General features: G+C 32.8%; 1 long non-coding RNA gene across 1 annotated transcript in view; it reads left to right on the top strand.

Moving 5' to 3' along the window:
* The window catches only part of LOC127164540 (uncharacterized), a 35713-nt gene extending 18583 nt beyond the window's left edge, over positions 1-17130 (top strand). The window contains exons 3-5 of the long non-coding RNA XR_007827676.1: positions 6550-6659; positions 8541-8703; positions 15533-17130. This is a non-coding gene — a long non-coding RNA (uncharacterized LOC127164540). The remainder of the gene's footprint in view (positions 1-6549; positions 6660-8540; positions 8704-15532) is intronic.
* Positions 17131-18685: the final 1555 nt, after the last annotated feature.

Genomic DNA, 18685 nt, shown 5'->3' with positions numbered 1-18685 from the left:
CAGAATAATTTGGTGTTCTGTTTTTTTTTTTTTTTTTTTTTTTTTTTTTTTTTTTTAAATCTGCTTTAATGTGATGTGCTGGCATAATTTTAACACAAAATAACACAACAGTAACCATAGAAAAAGAAACAAAACTTAAACTTAATAAAACAAAGCAAAACAATCAATAAAAGAAACTAAAGACACCAGACAAAAACTAAACAAAACACTACACACACATTAAACAAAACAAATACTAAACAAACTAAACAAGCCACAAACAAAACTAAATGAAACATCAAACAAAACGTAACAACAGTAAACACAACTAAACAAAACATCAAACATAACTAAACAAAACTAGATGAAATAAACTAAATGAAACGCTAAACAAAACTGTACAATCACCAAACAAAACTAAACCGCTAAATGAAATACTAAACTAAACAAAACACTAGACAAAACTAAACAAAACATTAAACAACCAGTAAACCACCACATTAAACCACTGAACAAACACTAAACTAAATGAAATACTACATGAAACATTAGACATAACTAAATTAAACACTGAACAAATGCTAAGCAAAGCTAAACACTAGACAAAACTAAACAAAACACTATACAAACAAACACTAAACAAAACTATATGAATCACCAAACAAAACAAAATGAAATACTAAACTAAATAAACTACTAAACAAATGCTAAACAAAACACAAAAGTAAACAGACTGCAAACAAAACTAAACACTAAACACTAGATGAAACTAAATGACATACTAAACTAAACACTAGACAAAACTGAACAAAATGCTAGACGAAACTAAATGAAATGCTAAACTAAACTAAACACTAGAGAAAACTAAACAAAACACTAGACGAAACACTATGAACTAAACAAACACTAAACTAAATGGAATACTAAACAAAACATTAGACAAAACTAAATACACTAAACAAAACTATACAAAAGACCAAACAAAACGAAATGAAACACTCTACAAATGCTAAACAAAAAACTAAACTAAACTAAACACTAGGCAAAACTAAACAAAACACTAGACAAAACTGAAACTGTAAACAAAACACTAAACAACACTGAACAAAACACCAAACAAAAACACAAAACTAAACACTAAACAAAACACTAGACAAAACAAACACTAAACAAAACTATATAAGCCCACAAACAAAACTAAACAACACTATTTACAACTAAACAAAACAAAAAACAAAACTATACAACCACTAAACAACCACCAAACTAAATCAAATGCTAAACAAAAAATGAGACAAAACTAAATAAAACACTAAACAAATGCTAAGCAAAACACTAAAAACTAAACAAATCACTAAACAAAACTGAAATGAATACTAGACAAAACTAACCATAGATAAATAGCTAGGTAGATCGAATTTTAAAAACACCTTTAGCAGCTGAAAAACTGAATATTTCTTATCTTAGCTCACTGCAAGTGTGTCACAGACATATTGTTCCCCAGTTGAACGTTTTACTTTAGCAGAGAATAACAGTGCAAAATGTAATGGCATTATGATAAACGAGTGTCTATGTGTATCTAAAAGTGTAAGCACTTAAATTGAGGTGCCCTTTCTAAGTGCACAGATAGAATGGTGTGTGTGTGTGTGTGTTAGTCTGTGTGAGAGTGTTTTGTTCCCAAAGGAGTTCCTCTCTTTCTTTCTCTCCAGACTGCACCTGTCCTTGCCATCAGGATCTCTAATTAATCACAGAGGACCTTCTCCCCACTTTCTCCAACCAACTATACTTTCTCATTGCCATATTTGGCCTGACAGATGGCTTCCTAGTGCCTGCTTACAAACACACAAGTAGATTCTCAACTTAACACAGCACTATGAATATCTGTGGCATCTTTCCTACTTATATCAATCATATTCTCCAGACAAGGCACTTGGTCATATTCAATGGTCTGATCTCACAGATTAAGTGGAAACAAACCAGCCTGCAATGACAGTTACTTTAAACAGAGAAAAGGCCAGAGGCACATCTGTGTTTAAAAGCGTTAACCAGTTTGGAAGTGGCTTGTCACCTCAGGGATGAGGTAGGCAGCTTTTTGGTTTCCACAAGCACAGTGGATTTCCACAACCGAGCACGGCATCTCTCACCATTCCCACAACTATGTAAACACAGACCTGTGCCAGCGAAAACAGCTGAACTTGTGTAGAATATAATCTCTGCTCCTTCAGAGCAATTCGCTCGGCTCGCAAACTTTCCTGTAGGATAGGTGCACACTGTAAAACCATTATACACTTCTGAAATTACGGTTGTACTTCTCACTCACAGCATCCTTTATTTCAGTGATTAGGGTTCAATGAGGAAAAATCGTGTATATTTATGTATTTTAGGTGAAGAACTGTAACCAAATACAAAGGAGTTTCTAATTTTGAGATGACACTACTGTGTCATGTGATTGACCGTGACTGATTTCTTGAGTTGCTTTTTATTAATATTAATTTTGGAATAATAGTGCTTTTGGAAAAGTGTGCCTTTGACTGTGATTGTGCAGTAAGAATTTGCAGTGGTTTTAAGAAACAATGTGTAATTTGCTCCAGAACTTTACTTCATGTTGTCTGGGAATCTTTCTTATGCAATTCATAGATATTGATCCATTAGCAACCTCAGTGTGGGCGCCAAGCTTAACAAAATACCAGATGCAGCTGGACTGAAGCCCCTGAGCCATAATTTCTTTCCTTTTCTGATGTTTAAACAAGTGAAGAAAAAAGAAACAACAAACAAATGACCAAATAACACAGTGGAAAATGATTTCCAGCTCCTAAGGGGTTCAGGTGTTGATTATATTCATTATGTGGAAATTAGCAGAGGTGTCATGCTAATGGTGTTTTTATTTTATTTTATTTTATTTTATTATCGGGAGGGGGGAGCAACCAGAGCTAAAATCCAGACCTAATACATTTTAAATTTTAATATTTTTAAATGTTAAATAGCATTTTTTAAATTGTTATTTAACATTTATTTTATTTTATTTTATTTTATTTTATTAAAGCAGCATGGGAAATAAAAAAAAAAGTAAAAAAAAAAAGAGTGCCCAGAGGTTTTATGAACTGTAGTGGCCTGTGCTCATCATACATTTCACTATATGGAAAAGATGTTTATCTCTCATGTCACTAAAAAGGATTTAATTAATTAACTAATTAATTTATTAAAAACATAATCAAATTTAATAATTACGTTTAGCATCTAAGGGGAAATGTTCCAAATTAAAATGACATTCAGTGACTCACAGTGAAATTCTGTATGATCTCATTTTGTGTACTGTGTTGACCCATATCTGACCTGCTCTGGGTTCTTCTGATCAAGCTTGAAGTGTCAGACTTGACTTTGGGCATGTCTCATGTCTGATTCAGCACTGACATAAAATGTCACTTCATATTGGCTTGATTTAAAGACTCAACCGCTGCTTCAGAGCTCATCTGGTTTGGATTGATGAGCTAGATGATTTATTCAAGGCTTTGCAGCAGTTCTTTCAAAATGACGTGTGGGGTTAATAATACACGGTTCGGGATCTCTGAGGATAGAGTGGTATGTAGCTTTGTTATATGTTTTCTCCATGTAGATAAACATTTTGACACCTACCCTCTGCTATCCAGGACACCACGTTCTCTCATTCCACAGTCTCTGAGTGCACGTGTCCTCGCAAATCATCTGTCACGATGCCCCTATGAAATAAATGCCGTCAGTCTGGGTCACGCCAAATGGACTAGCAGCCGTGAGAATAGGTGAGACCTCTGGCGCCTTTTAGATTCACTTCATGCCGGCACTATATCTGAAATGGCGCCACCAATACACCTGATGTGTGACATTTGGATTTAAAGAAGTGACTGTTGTCTTTCATGTTTTGAAAACACACTTTAACGTCCAAAAATCACAAGCTGTTCAGTGATCATCAGTGGATAATAATATTAAGAGTAAAAATACAAAGGAATATTTCTTGAGCATCAAATCAACATTTTATAATCAAGACTGGAGTAATGGCTGCTGAAAATTCAGCTTTGCTATCATTACTATTATTATTATTATTATTATTATTATTATTAATAATTACATTTTACAATATATTCTAATAGAAAACTGTTATTTAAATTGTAATGATGTTCCACAATAATACAGTTTTTACTGTATTTTTGATCCAATAATTGCGGTCTTGGTGTTTGGTGAGTATGTACAGCATATGTAGGCGCGAACACATAATATACAAAATAAACATTGTTTTGTATTATTATTATTATTATTATTATTATTATTATTTAATCATTTAAAGGGGTCATCGGATGCAAAGTTTACTTTTACATGTTGTTTAACATTAATGTGTGTTGGCAGTGTGTGTACACATCTACCCTATAATGATAAAAATCCATGCAGTGGTTTTTAATTAATCTGTAAAAATAATCCCCTTTTTCAAATCGAGCCATTCTCAGATGCCTGTCGGTGTGGCGTCACACTAAACAAAACTACATAGAACACTAGAGAAAACAAAACTGAACTAGACAAAACTAAACAAAACACTAAACAAACAAAACTAAACTAAACAAACCACTAAACAAAACTTAAAAGAACACTAGAGAAAACAGAACTAAACACTAGAATAAACTAATCAAATACTAAACATGCTAAAACAAAACTATACAACCACTAAAAGAAAAACAAAATATTAGACAAAACTAAACAAAAAACTAAACAAGCAAAACTAAACAAACCACTAAACAAAACACTAGGTAAAACTAAACAAAACACCAAACAAAATTAAACAAAACATTAAACAAAACTAAACAAAAACTACACAAATGCTAAGCAAAACTAAACAAAACTAAACAAACAAAACTAAACTAAACAAACCACTAAACAACACTACATTAAACACTAGAGAAAACAAAACTAAACACTAGGCAAAACTAAACAAACCACTAAACAAAACAAAACTACACTGAACACTAGAGAAAACAAACTAAACACTAGGCAAAGCTAAACAAAACCCCAAACAAAATTAAACAAAACATTAGACAAAACTAAACAAAGGCCAAGCAAAACTAAACAAAACACTAAACAAACAAAACACTCAACAAAACTAAATAGAACACTATACAGAACCTATACAAACACTAAACAAAACACCAAACAAAATTAAACAAAACAGACAAAACTAAAAAAAAGCTAGGCAAAACTAAACAAACAAAACTAAACAAACCACTAAACAAAACTAAACAGAACACTAGAGAAAACAAAACTAAACACTAGACATAACTAAACAAAACACCAAATTAAATTAAACAGCACTAGACAAAACTAAACAAAACTAAACAAAACTCTCTCTCTCTCTCTCAGTCTCAGTCTCACATCTTTCATTCTAATATGCTGATTTGGTGCTCAAGAAATATTTATTATTATTATTTTTATTATTAAAGTTCAAAACAGTTTGTTGTTTAATATTTTATGTGGCAACATGATACTTTTTCAGGGTTCTTTGATGTATGGAAAATTTAAAAGCTTTATTTGAAATATATATTTTTGTGTCATTTTTCTTTTGTCACTTTTGATCAATTCAGTGCATCGTTGCTGAATAAAAGTATTTTAATATTATATATATTTTATTATTATTGTTTGATTTAGTTTTGTTGATGCGGAAAATAATAAGACTTAGCTTGCTTTGCATTGTCTCCGCATCAGGTGTTTTTATTATAAACAATATAGTTTTGTCTTGCAACATTCTTACCAGAATGAAATGTTTTTGTTGTTAAAACTTTATTTGGTGCAGACATGATCCCACAGACACTAACGTTACCAGTTTCTGGCTCGAGACCAGTTGGTTTTAGGCACCCTTGGTGGAAAAGGGGCATCTGTGGCCTGGATCAGTTTAAATCTAATCTACTTCTACAAGTCTCAGCTGTGAGCAAGAAAAATGGCCCAGGGGAGAGAGAGAAAACCCTTGAGGGTTTGTTAGAGGCCACATGTTATATGAGTGGATAAATGGAGTCGATGTGTTTCTAATCCATGAGTCAAACATCAGTCTGCTGAATAATGCATTTAGATGTGCCATACGAATGAGAGAGAGAAAAAAAAAGCAACAACAAAAGAAACCCACAAAGATGTTTATCAGTCGTCAACATGCTCTGCATTACCTAGCTTGATGAATACTACATAAACATCCTCTTATCATATGAACAGAAGAGCCCTTATTTTCAACGTTCTTACAGAGTCATTGTTTACTTAGACTTAATGACTACAGTCATGTCCAACACACCCCTCCATTCCATGAATCTCAAACTAGATGCCCTTGAAACAAAGAGATACACATTCCACAGAGAGTAATATACCCGTAAGTAACCACAAAAATTTTGCCGTAGGCTCATCGACTCCCCTGATGTTGCAATGCATTATGGGGGGCTCCAACAGCATCAGAGCTTGTTACAAGAGTCAGAGCAGAACAAATATGCTTCCTAATGCTAAAGTTAGAACTACAATGTGTTTTTCACATTACTTATATATATGCATATTTCCTCCTCTCTTCTTGGCAAGGTGCAGACCCTCAATGGAGCCAAGAGAGGACCTGGGTGAGGGGGAATTGGATTTTGCAGTGCCGGGCCCTCATGGTTTAATGCCAAGAAAAGCAACCCAGCTGAACAAATGTGAGAGAGGGTTTTAAACAAAGCATAAACAGCTCTCAAGGCCTCCAAGACTGCTCCTACCAGTTTGAAATGAAAGACTTCATCATGGCTGCCATATATAACAGCGCTGTATGTGTTTTCCCGCACTTAGCTTGACAGCTAAGGAATACACCATAAATCACTTGTTACTTATTACTAAAATTAATATGGTTTTGACAAGACTCTCAGAGCGCTTAAAACACTCATGCTGGATGATGAGAAGGGAGCGCCAAATATGAAATCAATAAAAGATAGTTTGTGCCGTCAGCCATTTCGTCTCAGATTTACATACCTGCACTTAACTGTAAATAAAATATGGAAGCCCGTTTCCGCCACTGAATAAAAAATAAAAAAGGTATTTGCGACTTTCTATCTCACAAATTAGAATTGCGTGATACAAACTCGCAATTCTGAATTTTTTTCCAGAATTGTGAGATATAAACTCATACAATTTTTTATCTCGTAAACACTTTATTTATCGCAAATACGAGTTTATATCGTGATTCTGACTTTTTTTTGTTGTTGTTTATATCATGCAATTCTGAGAAAAAAAGTGAATTGAGAGTTTTTATCTCATAATTCTGACTTCACTTGCAATTACAAGTAATACCGTGATTCTGGCTTTATTTCTTGCAATTAAAAATTTATATTACGTGAATTTGACTTTTTTTAGTTTATATTGCAATTCTGAGAAATAAGTCAGTAAGAGTTAAGTCACTAAGTCATTGCAAGTTTTTATCTCGCAATTCTGACTTTATAACTTATAATTGTGAGTTTATATCTTGGAAATAGGAGATAAAAAGTCAGAATTGCGAGATACAAGCTCGCATTTGAGAGATAAAAGTCAGAATAACTCGCAATTGCGAGTTTATATCATGCAATTCTGAGGAAAAAAAAGTCAGAATTGCAAGATATTAACTCACAATTGCGCAAAAAGTCAGAATTGCAAGATACGAATTTGCATTTGTGAGAAGAAAGTCAGTGTTGTGAGTTTTTATCTCCCAATTCTGACTTTGTTTCTTGCAATTACAAATTTATATCATGCGATTCTGACGTTTTTTTATTTATATTGCAGTTCTGAGAAAAAAGTCAGAACTGCAAGTTTGTCTTACAAATCTGAGCAAAAAAAGTCAGAATTGTGAGATACAAACTTGCATTTGAGTTTATATCATGCAATTCTGAGAAAAAATGTCAGAAATGTGAGTTCTCATCTCGCAATTCTGACTTTATATCTTGCAGTTATGAGTATATTGCAATTATGACTTTATAACTCGCAACTTTATATTACGCAATATATAATAATAAAATAAAATATAATTTTATATCGCCAAAAAAAGTCAGAGATATGTATAGAGAGATATATAAAGATATGAACTCGCAATTCCAAGAAAAGTCAGAATTGTGAGATACACATGCATTTGCGAGAATTGCACATTTTTATCAAGTTCTGACTTCTCACAATTACAAGCTTATGTCACACGATTCTGACATTTTTAGTCTATATCTCACAATTCTGACTTTAAAACTCACAATAGCGAGTTTGTCTCACAATTCTGAAAAAAAGTCAAATTCTGAGATTCAGAGAAGTGCATTAAATTGATTAAAAAAAGGGTAAAGGGTATGTAAGTTTAATGCTTTTTAAGTATATCTGATTAATTTTAAATCAGTGTTTTGAAAGCAAGGTTGATGATGTAAGATAAAATCACTCAATATTTCATGACCGATTAATCATACAACAAAACAACTGGTGGATGTGTATTGGATGGGATTGGCTTTTGATTGGAACGAAGACTTTCACCATCTCATTTGACTGTTTTCTGGAAATCTCCAACTGTGTGTTTACATGCTTCTTTCTTCTCTCAGCAGGAACATGCCCCCAAAGCTGCAGGGTTCCCCACGGAGACAACCTTTACGCTGCTGAAGTCAGAGGTCGCCCGTCCCAGAGGGAAACAGTGGCGACACCCCAGTGCCTGAGGAGACAGAGGCGTTCAGTAGACTAATGGGGTCTGACTTCATCATTAAGAAGGTGGACAAATCATTATACACACCCACACATTCATTATAGACACAGTGTTTAAGCACAAATCTGCAGGTCTGCTTACAAGAATTAATTCAGATATACGTTTTATTTAAAAGATGATTGCCTTTATTTGTTCATAATCACTTTCACATGGATTAAAGTTTTACATTTCTAAATAAAGTGCATTTTTAAATTTTACAAAGAAGTAAAAAAAAAGTCCAATGTGAGCTACCGTTCCCCCTAAGAAGAGTCACCCCATCACCCTAAACTTGTCCCTTTAGTGTGAGCAATTGGATTAGGCCGTTTGGTTCGTGTAGTGTCAGAGGCTAAATGGATGGCTGGGCTCCATGATGGATGAACATTGCCAACAAGGCGCCTTTCCATCTGACAGACCAACATACATCATCTATTAGCCTCATTTTTGGCCACTCAGTGGCCACATCATGGCCAAAGTAACCAAATGTGTGACCACAGGGACGCCAGTATCACAAGTCTGAATCTTTAACCCTTTAGTGGAGCTCTTCAGCTTAAACCATTTAAAATAATTGCATTTAAGAGTTTAATCAGATTTCACATGTAGGAAACCCAGTTGCTTTATTCATGTGTTTGGTGTAAGTTGGAAAAGAGCAAAATATGTTGAGTCGTAAACACATGGATTGATAGAAAGATGTGAGTTACTTATGATGAGTAGTTATAGATAAAGATAAAAATAAAGAATCTTGTCTGGAAAATGCATTAAAATGAAATTGGGTAATAAATAAAAAAAAATATTTTTTTTTTGTAATGTACGCTAATATATTATCATTTATACATTTTTAAACACTTTTAAATATTTTATATATATTTGCACTTTAAAGTTATTTATGAAAGTAGTATTTTATTGTTAATTTTTTTATTTAAAAAATAAATACTTTAAGTATATTTGCAGTTAAATACATATTAATGTATTTATTGTTTTTAAACATTAATTAAAATACTATAAAATAAAACGCTATATATAAAATACATTTTAAATATACTTGCACGTAAAACCATATATTCGTATATTATTTTATTGTTATATTTTTAGACATTAATTATTTTAAAATATAATTTAAAATCATATTACAGTATTATTTTATTAAGTTATTAGAAAACCATTTATTAGTGTATTGTTTTATTGTTGTGTGTGTGTGTGTGTATATATATATATATATATATATATATATATATATATATATATATTAAAATGCTGTATATTAAATACATATTAAATACATTTGCACTTAAAATCATATTAATATATTATTTTATTGTTATATTTTAAAACATTAATTTTTCAAAAATATTTTTGAACTTAAAATAATATGTAACTGTATTTTTTATTGCTACATTATTAGAAGAATACTTTATATTTGCACTTAAAATAATTTTGTAGTGTACTGTTTTATTGTTGTATTTTTAAACAAAATATATTTCCACTTAAAAAGATATATTAATGTATAATTTTTTTTGTTACATTCTTTAAGATTAGAAAAAAATACTTCCAATACATTTGTGCTTAAAACATTTATTAATGTATTTTTATTGTTGTATTTTTACACACAATTTTTTAAATATATTTGCGCTTAAAAAAGAAATGTAAATTATTTTATTGTTAGATTTTTAGACATTAACTTTATATGATTATTGTTAGATATTTAAATGTTATTAAAATACTTTAAATGCATTTGCATTTAAATACATATTAGTGTATTATAAATGTAGTTATATCTTTAAGCATTAATTAAAAATATATATAAAATAAAATGCTGTATATAAAATAAATTTTAAATATATTTGAATTTTAAATATATTACTGTATTATTTTATTGTTACATTTTTAAAAAATGTATATATTTGCACTTAAAATCATTTATTGTAGTGTATTTTTATTTTTTTTTTTGTAGTTTTTATTGTATTTAAACTTTTAATTTTACTTAAACATTTAATATTAATCAAATTGTTATATAAATTTTCAGTGATTTATTTAATTAAATTTTATTAAATAAAATTTTAATTCATCATCCTAAATGTAGGGATATTCATCATTTAGAGTCTGACTCAATGGTTATGAATGATTAATTTGGTTCCTCTGAATTTAATGAATGCCCTGAAACTACAGAACTTAATTCAATGGTCTAAATCCATCACTCAATCTTATCGCATACATACAAGTATTGTTCCTCTGTCCTCCATATGTAGACACAGCCCCAGGGAAGATCCAGGCACCTCCTCCCAAGCCCTGGTTATTTGTTTACACTTTAGTTCATAATGCGGCCCTCAAGCCCATATAAAAACACTACGGCTATTACTAACAAACCATTGATTTACAAAGAGACCTGGTGTCAACCTGTCCTTAACAGAACCCTGTTTGTCGCCACTAACTGTGTGTGCTGTTCACCATCCACTGTTACTTATGTTTGTTATATGTGTTTGGGATGGGGGTTGGTTGATAGGTTATTTTCCCGCTGTGGGATCGACCTGTCAAATGAGAGGTTGAGTTTTTATCAAGCCACACAAACAATACAATAATGGGGGTAGGGCATTGTTAAACAATGGCTGCAATTAACCTCATTTGCTTGATTAATCATGAAACAGCCTATCTGAGCCAGGCCTGGGCTGCTGTAAAATAGGACATAGAGCTGTACTTAACCTCCTACTGCGATGTACAGCCGACTCAATATGTAATGTGCCCTAATAGGGTCAGTTATCATGGGAAGTTTTATATGAAATAATAATTTATGATGCCAAAGGATTAAATCTGCATTTACAGCCTTATTAGAGGGTTTAATGTATAGAGGGAGTGTGTTGCAATTTTCTTTTTAGGTCAACTGTGTTTTATTGTCTTAATTAAAATGTAATTTAGTGTGAAAAGCCTGGGAAAGTTAAAGGAATTGTTTACCTTAAAATGAAAAAACTGTCATCTCATCCTTATGTCTTGTGAAACTGTATGACTTTTTTTTTTTTATATATCCAAGCTTTTCTTTTTCAAACAGTGAAGGTGATTGATGACCATGGCTGTCAAGCTAGACTTCCAAGATTTTCAACTACTTAAATGACTCAAAGCTATCATACGTGACCCTGGACCACAAAACCAGTTATAATTAGCACAGGTGTATTTGTAGCAATAGTCAGAAATACATTGTATGGGTCAAATTTGTTGATTTTTCTTTTATGTCAAAAATCATTAGGATATTAAGTAAAGATCATGTTCCATGAAAATATTTTGTAAATTTACTACCGTAAAACGTAATTTTTAATTAGTAATATACATTGCTAAGAACTTCATTAGGACAACTTTAAAGGCGATTTTCTCAATATTTAGATTTTTTTTTGCACCCTCAGATTCCAGATTCCAGATAAGTTGTGTCTCAACCAAATATTGTCCTATCCAAACATTACATCAATGGAAAGCTTATTTATTCCGCTTTCAGATTATGTACAAATCTCAGTTTCAAAATGAGCCTTATGACTGGTTTTGTGGTCCAGGGTCACATATTCCCTCAGGAAACTTTGATTATAGCATATTTTTGTGGAGCTTAACAGTCTCTATTTAATTTCATTGAATGGAAAAGATCAGAATAATCATTCTCTAAACCATCTCCTTTTGTGTTTTACACAGAAGTGTTTGGAATGACAAGAGGGTGAGCAAATGATGACAGAATATCTTTTTTTTTTGTGTGTGAACTCTTTCTTAAATCATTCTTAAACATGTGTGGATGATCTGTGCATTCATTTCAAAGAGTAATCTTGCAAAGCAAGTGAGTTTCGTGGCATTTGAGAGCTGACGTGGGCTCAAACTCTCACCACAGAGCATCTGTGGCACTACAGATCAATATGGCAGTGAAACCACCATGATGAGGCATTATTGAACCTCTCCCACTTGCTGCATTGATTCACAGCTGGAGTTAGGTCAGACCCCCAGTGTGGAGGGCTGAATTTTGTATGTGCACGTGCCAATTAATGACTAACTGCAGGCTAACCATACACCGCAAGCACAACACAGGATACAAAAGTTACTGAACATGGAATAAAAACACACACAAGAGGTTTTTAAATGGTCACAAGAGCTTTAATTGACACTTCTCTTTTACTCTTTTTCTATTTTAATTTCCATGGCACATGGGCCCTTGATCATTTCTAGGTTGGTTATCATGTTTCTTCTGGCCTTTATCCAAACCAAACTGTTTCAGTAATGTAAATATTCTCTCCTTTTTAACTTGTCACTTTCTTAAAAAGCATGAAAGTACATTAGAAATCAAATTTTCATATACAGTAGGGTAAAAAAGTTTGACACTAATTGAAAATCTGTAGTACTAAATCTAACGTAAACCTAGAAACATTAAAACATGCACATTAATAGCGATTAAATGCACCTTGCGGCTTACAATGTTTTTTTTTTGTTTTTTTTTGATGATAAAATTAGTAATTAGTCATTTAACTTTACAGCAAAATTGAAAACCAGTCTTTTATTTATTTATTTATTTTTTTACATTTAATTTAACATTTACAAAACATAAAACTTTTTACTTAAAGTTAATTTTACTTAAAACAATGGTCACATAAGGCAAATATAACTGTCACATTTAGCTGTGCTGTGTATATACTGTTACCTGAATGATTCACAGCTGTTTTTCTTTCTTTTTTGTGATAGTTGTTCATGAGTCCCTTGTTTGTCCTGAACAGTTAAACTACCTCCTGTTCTTAAGAAAAATCCTTCAGGTCCCACAAATTGTTTTTTTTAGCATTTTTGTGTATTTGAACCCTTACCAACAATGACTATATGATTTTGAGATCCATCTTTTTACACTGAAGACAACTGAGGGACTCATATGCAACTATTACAGAAGATTCAAACACTCACTGATGCTTCAGAAGGAAAAACGATGCATTAAGAGCCGGGTGAAAACTTTTGAACAGAATGAGGATGTGTACATTTTTGCTGAAATATCATATTTTTATTTAGTACTGTCCTTCAGAAGCTACAGAAGATACTCATATGTTTCCTAGTAGACAAAATAAGTTACATTTACGCTTTAATTTTAATGCATCTTGTTTCCTTCTGGAGCATCAGTAAGCATTTGAACCTTCTGTTATATTTGCATATGAGTCCCTCAGTTGTCCTCATTTGGATCTGCAAATCATACAGTTGTTGGAAAAGGTTCAAATACACAAAAAAGCTTAAAAAAACAACAACAAAGAATTTGTGGGACCTGAAGGATTTTTTCTGAACAGCTGCCAGTTTAAGTGTTTAGTACAAACAAGGGACTCATGAAAAACCATCACTAAACAAAAAGCATCATTCAGGTAACAACACAGTGCTAAGAATCAAGTGTATGTAAACTTTTGAACAGTGTCATTTTTATAAATTCAACTATTATTTTCTCTTGTGGACTATATGTAAACATCTTTTATGTGAAATATTTCTCAGGTCAATACTAAATAAAAAATAACATGCATTTTGTATGATCCCTCTTATTTTTTGGTAAAATGAATGACATTTTGCAGATTCTGCAAGGTGTATGTAAACTTTCGATTTCAACTGTGTATATATACATAAACATTTGGTCTGTATATCATTCAGATTTTAAAGGGAGATTTCATTTTTGTGAACTTTCTGTGACTCCTACGTGCGCGTTTTAGGGCACTTTACAGTATATCCCTGGGCAGACACCTGCAGTGCCGCCCACTCTTGTCAAGATCTGTAAGTCTGTGTTTTACAGCATTGCGTTTTTCATGTAGCCCCAGAGCTCTCTTTGCCCCTAAAATGAATCATGCACAACATTTCCAACCGAGACGTTATTTGTGAACAAAGGCCAGGCCTTCACCTTCAGGCATTTTTGATTCAGAGTGTTCACGTTGTGGACATTCACTTTCTTCTCTGTTCTTCTCTTTCAGGATTGCTTTCACAGATGCCCCCTAGTTGTTTTGAGATATGGATTTCACATGCACCTGTCTGAAAAACAAATAGCCAGCACTATTTACCATGACAACAGATTTTACAACAGCCAGTCATTGGTCAGAAGCACACATGCTTCAATCTGCAAAATTGTTAATTATTTTACCAAAATAAGAGGGATCATACAAAATGTTATTTTTTTTTATTTAGTACTGACCTAAATAGGATATTTCACATAAAAGACATTTACATGTAGTCCACAAGAGAAAATAATAGTTTCATTATAAAAATTACCCTGTTCAAAACTTTACATTTGCTTGATTCTTAACACTGTGTTGTTACCTGAATGATTCACAGCTGTCTTTTTTTATTTTTTTTTTATTTTTTTTTTAGTGATAACTGTTCATGAGTCCCTTGTTCTTCCTGAACAGTTAAACTGCCTGCTGTTCTTCATAAAAATCCTTTAGGTCCCACAAATTCTTTGGCTTTTCAGCATTTTTGTTTGTTTGAACACTTTCTAGCAATGATTGTATGATTTTGAGAACTGAGGGACTTGTATGCATATTTCCCCAGGGGGTGAAAACTTTTGGAATTTGAAGATTAGGGTAAATGTAACTTATTTTGTCTACTGAAAAACATGTAAGTATCTTCTGTAAATTCTGAAGGGCTTTACTAAATAAAAATTATATAATATTTACATCTTCATTCTGTTCAAAAATTTACACCCCTGGCTCTTAATGCATTGTTTTTCCTTCTGGAGCATCAGTGAGCATTTGAACCTTCTGTAATAGTTGCATACTGAGTCCCTCAGTTGTCCTCAGTGTGAAAAGATGGATCTAAAAATTATGTGGACACATCTTTATTGGTCTAACAGAAAGAATCATGTTTCATTGTCAATCATTTTGTCTTTTATAGGCAAGTTTGCCAGAGATCACTCAAGTCCATCCAAGCCTAAAGGGAGCAAGTGTTTCTAAGATGATTGACAGCAGTTCTGGTGACGTGTAGAAGGAAGCTGAAACAAATGAGGCCCTTGTAAGGAAAAGGTTAGTATGAAATAGTTGGATGAAGGTGGTGATTTATGATCTGATGAATCCTCTAACCTTGCCATGTGTATTTTCTGACAACAACCTCTGCTGGAAAGGGTTAAGGAACCTCTTCCTTGGTTTTCTCTGCGATTAATCTGACTGATTAATGGGCTGAGGCTGCTTGTGTTTTTAAGACATGCATTTGGCTACTCATGCAATAGTCTTCAAAGATGCTTCTGCATTTAGCAAGCTTGCACAGGCTTTGGAAAATGATACATAGATTAAACATTTTTTTCTAGCAGGAAAAACACTCTCAAGCCCCTATAGTTGGAGGGGGAATCAAAACTAACATAACAGTGAAAGCCCTGTCTTCCTGCAAACCCTGGAGAATGCAGACATATTTATGAACAGCTGCTCTTTGAATCAGATACAAGTGAAAAATGAATTGAACCCAGTTTGCTTTGTGCTGTTTTATTCTTGGAACAGGGATGATTGGGAGTGTGGGGGACTTTGCCAAGACTGCTCAAACACAGATTCATATCCTTCATGCCTCTCTGTGACTTTCTGCTTGTGGAAGAGAACAAAATGCAGATCAAACATGTAAAAACAAAAAAACAAGTAGGCGTAACGGAATGGAGCAAAGTTTTTGCACCGTTGTAAGACAACGGAAACTGCAATGATAGATTTATATAAACTTTAAACAGTATTTGACAGTAAAAAAACAAACATATTTTAACAAACATAAGTCTTGGTTCCTATGGGATTTTTTTGCCCCTACATTTTCCATTGTTTGTCCAGTTTTCATTTCAATTAAGTTTGATTGCTTAACCTTGAGTATGAGCAGTAGTGAGGGCTGCATTAACAAGCTCCACTAAGTATACTTTCGTATACATTCTTTCTTAGCTGAACAAAGACTGTAGGGTCTATGTCTTTCTTTGTTTAGCTGTATAAATCTTTCAGAGGACTAAAAGTCTTGTCTCTGCGAGGCTCCGTCTCTGATTTACGTGCAACAACATCGGCTTGCACTTCATTCAGTGTTTTCTCAGAGCGCTGAACCTCTTCAGCCAAGTGCAGCACGTTTGATGTAAGTGTGGCAGACAGTCACTCCCCGTTCCCCTCTGCTCGTGTTTTATGAGCTCTGACTATAAAACCAAAGGCTGGACTGCCCAATAGGAAACAGTCTCCCGATGGGATCATAGATGGCCTTGAATGAAAGTAGGGGAAGAGGCTAATTCTTTTTCTGACGTGGTGTACATGACACTAAAGATGAATCTGGGTGTGTGTACGTAAGTGTTTCTGTGCATTTTTCATGTGCTCGGAGAGGGATCTTTCCTTTTTGAATTTCTTTTTTTATTATAAAAATCCTGTTTCTGCCATGGAATTCTGAATGTGAGAGAAAAACTCACAATTCACAGTTTTTATTTCACAATTCTGACTTTTTTCTTGCAATTTTGTAAAAAAAAAAAAAAAAAAAAAAAAAAAACCAAACTGTGAGATAGTGAGTCTTAAAGGGATAGCTCACGTTATAAACTGGAAACTTTTTTCTTGCAATTAAAGGGATACTAAAAAATTAAAATTCTGTCATTAATTACTCACCCTCATGTCGTTGCAAACCTGTAAGACTGTCGTTTTTCAGAACACAAATTAAGATATTTTCATAAAGTTACGAGCGTCCTTTTTGTGCGCAAAGAAAAAAATAACGCCATTATTCAACAATTTCTTCTTCAGTTGTTGAAAAAAGTCATTATTTTTGTTTTCTTTGCACAGAAAGTATTCTTGTAGCTTCATAAAATTACGGTTGAGCCACTGATGTCTCATGGACTTTTTTTTTTTTTTTATATTTTATTTTGAATTTTTTACATAGTGTACTAACCTAAAAGAGTACAAAGTAAACCAAACAGTACAACCATAATCCCAACAAAACAAAACAATACAGAAAAAAAAAAAGAAAAAAAAAAAGTAAACAACAACAAATGGGGGATATTTAACAATCAGAGTATAATCATAAGATACAATTCAGTTTTTAAAGTAGATTCATCCGTTACAGTAAGAACAACAGTAATACACTAATCGATTTTGAGGAAATCCACAAAGGGCTGCCATACAGTTTGAAATTGGCGATGAGATTTGGGCTCCAAGGAACATATCCTCTCCAGTTGTATAACATGAAACAATTCACTCAACCAAGCTTTGAAGCATGGAGAGTCTGACGATTTCCAGTTTAAGAGTATTGCTTTTTTTGCAAGAGTCATGCCCATCAGTAGAGGTCATTGCTGGTAATTTGAAAGAGTGTTTAAAGTTTCAGAAAATCCAAGAATTGCAAGACGATGGTCTGGCCTAATCTCTTTTTTAAAAACCTTTGAAAAAAAATCAAATATTGCAGTCCAAAAATTAAACAATTTAGGACAAAACCAAAACATGTGTGACAAGAAACCCTCGTTTATTTTACATCTGTCGCAAACTGAGGAAATAGTATTGAATATTTTACTTGGAATAATACAATCTATGAATTACTTTAAACTGAATCAACCTGTGCCTCGCATTTATTGAGCAGTCCTGAATCCTTTTGAGACTTTCATTCCAGGCTTCATCGGGCACTTCTTCATTAAATTCCTTAGCCCAGGCTTCCTTTATATATTTTGTGTTCACAGGTAGTTGGAGTCACATGGACTATTTTAACAATGTCCTTACTACCTTTCTGGGCCTTAAACTTGTCAGTTGCGTTGCTGTCTATGCAGGGTCAGAAAGCTTTCCGATTTAATAAAAAAAAAATAAAAAAAAATCTTAATTTGTGTTCAGAAGATGAATGAAGGTCTTATGGATTTTGAACAACATGAGGGTGAGTAATTAATGACAGAATTTTCATTTTTGGGTGAACTATCCCTTTAAGACTTATTATATCACACCTTTTTTTCTCAAAATTGCAAGAAAAGCTCAGAATTGTGAGGTTTATTAGCAATTAGCTAACTGTAATTTTTTAACCTATGAAAGCAAACGTCCATAAAAATTGGTAGAAATAAAAGAATGGAGTTAAACATGGTGA

Source organism: Labeo rohita, chromosome 4 (genome assembly GCF_022985175.1).
Source record: "Labeo rohita strain BAU-BD-2019 chromosome 4, IGBB_LRoh.1.0, whole genome shotgun sequence".
NCBI lineage: Eukaryota > Metazoa > Chordata > Actinopteri > Cypriniformes > Cyprinidae > Labeo > Labeo rohita.
Note: the sequence above shows the minus strand (reverse complement) of the source record. Positions and strands in the feature narration are given on the sequence as shown.